We start from the raw sequence: 5,319 nt of genomic DNA, 5'->3' as shown, positions 1-5,319 counted from the left end.
CTCAGCCAGAGTCTCACCAACAAAAAGGCATTATTTGGTTGAGTGGAAGTGATGGGAACCTTGGGAGAGGTGACAGAGTGAGAAGTTAAAACTGGGGACAGTCAGATGATGGGAAAGGGGAATTTCAAACAATTGAGAGAAAAAAAAAAGTCAGCTTGAATCTGTGGGCTAAGTCTTCAAAATGCAGGGTGACAATGGCTGGAAAATCTCTCCAAAGTGCAATTCTGCCTGTGCAAATTTTTCCAGCAATGGAGACCATGGAGAAGTAACCAGAGAAACCAGTGTGGTTAGCCAGGGAGCTCTGATGAATGCCAGTGCAGAAGAGACACCCAGAAAGATGGAAAGAAGGACTCAGGATCAAGAACAATATAGATGAGATGGCAGGGAAACAAGAAGACTGTGTCATGGAGAGTCAGTGCAGCAGGATCTGAGGGTTCAAATTTGTTGAGGAAAGCATAACAGTCATCTCCCAAAAGGTGGTCTTTAGAAGATGCTCTTAAAAGCTCTAAAAGTCATTTTTCATGGAGGCAGTAGATCTTTGAAGGGATAAACTGGCTTTATGGTACTGATGGGGGAATTGGAGAAAGAATTTAAGCCTGAACAATGTGGAAGACATCTTGATGAAGGGAAGAGGCACAAACCTCAAAATAGGAGAAGGAACTTGGAAAGAAGTCCCATGTCTTCCAGCACTTCAGGTCTCATGGTCTCCTCAGGCTCCCAGAGGACTTAGGAATGGGGTCCTTGAACATCACTAATAAACTTTGGAAGAATTCATCGAGAAAGGTAAGAGTAGTGGAAGGCTGGAGAGAGCTGAGTGAAAGTGAGTGAGAGTAGCTCAGTCGTGTCTGACTCTTTGTGACCCCATGGACTATACAGACGGGGGACTTCTCTAGGCCAGAATGCTGGAGTGGGCAGCCTTTCCCTTCTTCAGGAGATCTTCCCAATCCAGGGATCGAACCCAAGTCTCCTGCATTGCAGGTAGATTCTTTACCAGCTAAGCCACAAGGGAAGCCCAAGCATACTGGAGTGGGTAGCCTATCCCTCCTCCAGTAGATCTTCCCAACCCAGGAATCGAACTAGGGTCTCCTGCATCACAGGCAGATTTTATTTTTTTATTTTTTTTTACCAACAGAGCAATGAGGGAAGCCTGGAGACAGCTAAATATCATCTCAAATTTCAACAGAGGAGGATTGAGGTTTCCATGAACCTCCAGGGGATGAGTTTGTTGTTGATACCCAAAGATTTTAGACTAGATTATTAAAGCAGTTAATTTGTGAACACATGGAAGAGGAAAGTATGGTCACAGGGGCTCAGCTCGTGTTCACTCAGAAGTTATAGCAGATCAGTTCTAACCATTTGTTTTATAGTTATACACTGATAGACTATGGAAGTGAATTTGTTCCTAGAATCTAGGAGGTCAGCTGGACATGTGAAAATATATCTTGTAAAACCTCTTTGGACAAGATGGATAAATATGGATTCAGTTCAGTTCAGTTCAGTCGCTCAGTCGTGTCCTACTCTTTGCGACCCCATGAATCGCAGCACGCCAGGCCTTCCTGTCCATCACCAACTCCCGGAGTTCACTCAGACTCACGTCCATCGAGTCAGTGATGCCATCCAGCCATCTCATCCTCTGTCGTCCCCTTTTCCTCCTGCCCCCAATCCTTCCCAGCATCAGAGTCTTTTCCAGTGAGTCAACTCTTCGCATGAGGTGGCCAAAGTACTGGAGTTTCAGCTTTAGCATCATTCCTTGCAAAGAAATCCCAGGGCTGATCTCCTAATAGAAATAATAACAGTGTTAACATTAATTTAGTGTTTGTGTGGTATGTATGTGTGTGCTTAGTCACTCAGTCAACTCTTTGTGACCCCATGGACTGTCGCCTGCCAGGCTCCTCTGGAATTTTTCAGGCAAGAGTACTAGAGTGGGTAGCCATGCCCTCCTCCAGGGGATCTTCCTGACCCAGGGATCAAACCCACATTTCCTGCATGGCAGGCAGATTCTTTACCAGTGAGCCACCCAGGAAGCCTAGGGTTTACTATGTGTCAAACACTAAAGATTCAAGGCAGGAGAAGGGGACGACAGAGGGTGAGATGGTTTGAGGGCATGACCAACTCGATGGACATGAGTTTGAGCAAGCTCTGGGAGGTGGTGATGGGCAGGAAAGCCTGGCGTGCTGTAGTCCATGGGGTCAAAAAGTGTTGGGCACGACTGAACAACTGAACTGAACCCTGTCAGGTTACTAAGAGTTTGGTAGTCTTCTATGTTAGTCAGAGTTTGCCAGGAAACAGAACTATCTATCTACCTACCTACCTATTTCTAGTCTCTATATGTGTATTTGCATCTAATCTATCTACCTATCTATCTAAATTATAAGAATTGTCTCACATGCATATGGAGGCTGAGAATGCAGACACAATACTCGTCTGCAAGCTGAAGAACTAGGAAATCTGGTGGCATCATTTAGTCTGTGTTTGAAGATCTGAGAATCTTGTTGCTGATGATGTAATCATGGTTTGAGTTGGGAGCACAATGTCTGAGAGCAGGAAGAGATGGGTGTCTAGGGTCAAGCAGAGAGAGTGAATTAGCCTCTCCTCCTCTGTTTCTGCTCTGTTCACACCCTCAGTGGATTGAATGATGCCCATCCATAGAGATGAGGGTGATCTTTACTCAGTCTACTGATTCAAGTGCTAATCTCTTCTAAAAACATTCTCTCAGACACACCCAGAAATAATGTTTCACCTGTTATCTGAGCATCCCTTTTCCCCAGTTAAGTTGATACATAAAATACACCATCACATCTTTGAACTACTGTCAAACACAAAATAGACTCATGTCAACTGGGAGAGCGATCTCCAGTGAGTCCCAGTGTCATGTCCTTGACCTTAATCCAATCAGCACCGTGATTCCTCCATCGAATGATTCTTCTTAGGTATGACATGAAGCTGGGAGAGAGGGAGAGTAAACACTCCAGATGACAGTCAGAAATGGACAAAGAACTTGACAGGCAGGAATAATGGAATGAATCTAACATGAAGGAAAGTTCCAGTAGTAACCACTCAGTTAGAAAAACTTCCTGTTTCACTGTAGAATAAAGAAGTGGGTGAGCAGTTACTCAAATTAAGAAGCTAGAATTTCAGATGAAGACACAGTTTGTGTCAAAAAAATGGGAGATTCCCTTGGCAAAAATTGTTAATGAGAGTTCAGGCCATATTAATAGAAGTATAGTATCCATAATGTGGGAGGTGATAGTTCTCTGCTTAGCACTCATCATTTCTTACCTAGAGTACCTTGTTTGTGTTTTAGTGACAATACAAATAGTGATGGGGTTACACTTGTTTAATATAATTTCCCTGGTTTCCTTTGATGGTTTCATTATCATATTTACAAATCATATCCAAATTCCTTTCTGTGACACTTTTGAATCTTTCCCCTGTCCTCCCCACATCTACTACCTCGATCCATCCTGCTTCTCCACTCATTCATTTTGCTCCAAACAGTGTGAGTGTGTTCTCATCTTAATACCTTTTCAATTACTCTGTTCTCTACTTAAACACATTTTCCCCAGAAATTTCCTTGGTTCTATCCTTCATTTAATTCAGGTCTCTGCTTAATATCATCTTCTCAAAAAAAAAAAAAGAAAGGTTTTTCTGATTTGTTTGTTTAAAGAAGGACTTCATCATCTGTCTCTTCCATGCTCTTTCATTTTTCACCAAAACACATAACACACTGGCCATTATTCTACATGTTTATGTGTTTATTATTGTCTGAGTCCCTCATTAGAACATATGCTGTAAGAAGTTGGAGACATAATGGTTTTAGTCACTCCTAGCACAGTGCCTAGTGTATTGAAGGCTTGTAGTAGCTGCTCAATAAAAACACGTATTGAATGATGAATAAATAATGAAATGAATGAACATCCTGTAGAATTCATGTTTCATGGAACACATTTTGGCAAATGTTGTGTAAGGTTTTTAGAGCTTTCTACTATGGACATAAGACAGAGATAAAGCAGCAAAATAGAAAACATTTGGGGAATTCTCTGATTTGCACCTATTGTTCTTGGCTTTAGTCCCTAACCCCTATCTTTTATATTCCTAAAATCCCCCTCTCAGGAATTCTCTCTTACTTGGGCCCTGGAGGTAGGTCTTGCCCTTTTCTTTGGGACCCTTGTAAGATGAAGACACTGTTACCTGCCATCTCGTCATCCTGCAGCTCTTCTGAAGTTGACATTGAAAGGCCCATTTTCCCTAAACCCCCTTTTTCCTTTTCTGGGAAATTCCTCAGAAGTGAGTTCACTAGCTGATATTCCTCTGGGGAAAATGACAGATTACTCTCTATTTTTTGTTAAGTAGCTGTCTGGGGAGGCCTTACAAATAGCTGTGAAAAGAAGAGAAGCAAAAAGCAAAGGAGAAAAGGAAAGATATAAGCATCTGAATGCAGAGTTCCAAAGAATAGCAAGAAGAGATAAGAAAACCTTCCTCAGTGATCAATGCAAAGAAATAGAGGAAAACAACAGAATGGGAAAGACTAGAGATAGCTTCAAGAAAATTAGAGATACCAAGGGAACACTTCATGCAAAGATGGGCTCAATAAAGGACAGAAATGGTATGGACCTAACAGAAGCAGAAGATATTAAGAAGAGGTGGCAAGAATACACAGAAGAACTGTACAAAATAGATCTTCATGACCAAGATTATCACGATGGTGTGATCACTGACCTAGAGCCAGACATCCTTGAATGTGAAGTCAAGTGGGCCTTAGAAAGCATCACAATGAACAAAGCTAGTGGAGGTGATAGAATTCCAGTTGAGCTATTTCAAATCCTGAAAGATGATGCTGTGAAAGTGCTGCACTCAATATGCTAGCAAATTTGGAAAACTCAGCAGTGGCCACAGGACAGGAAAAGGTCAATTTTCATTCCAATCCCAAAGAAAGGCAATGCCAAAGAATGCTCAAACTACCGCACAATTGCACTCATCTCACATGCTAGTAAAGTAATGCTCAAAATTTTCCAAGCCAGCCTTCAGCAATACGTGAACCGTGAACTTCCTGATATTCAAGCTGGTTTTAGAAAAGGCAGAGGAACCAGAGATCAAATTGCCAACATCCGCTGGATCATGGAAAAAGCAAGAGAGTTCCAGAGAAACAACTATTTCTGCCTTATTGACTATGCCAAAGCCTTTGACTGTGTGGATCACAAGAAACTGTGGGAAATTCTGAAAGAGATGGGAATACCAGACCACCTGACCTGCCTCTTGAGAAACCTATATGCAGGTCAGGAAGCAACAGTTAGAACTGGACATGGAACAACAGACTCT

The sequence above is a fragment of the Bison bison genome, unplaced genomic scaffold (assembly GCF_000754665.1).
Source record: "Bison bison bison isolate TAMUID 2011002044 unplaced genomic scaffold, Bison_UMD1.0 scf7180017864500, whole genome shotgun sequence".
Lineage (NCBI taxonomy): Eukaryota > Metazoa > Chordata > Mammalia > Artiodactyla > Bovidae > Bison > Bison bison.
The sequence above is the reverse complement of the archived record's forward strand: the minus strand, read 5'-3'. Positions refer to the sequence as shown.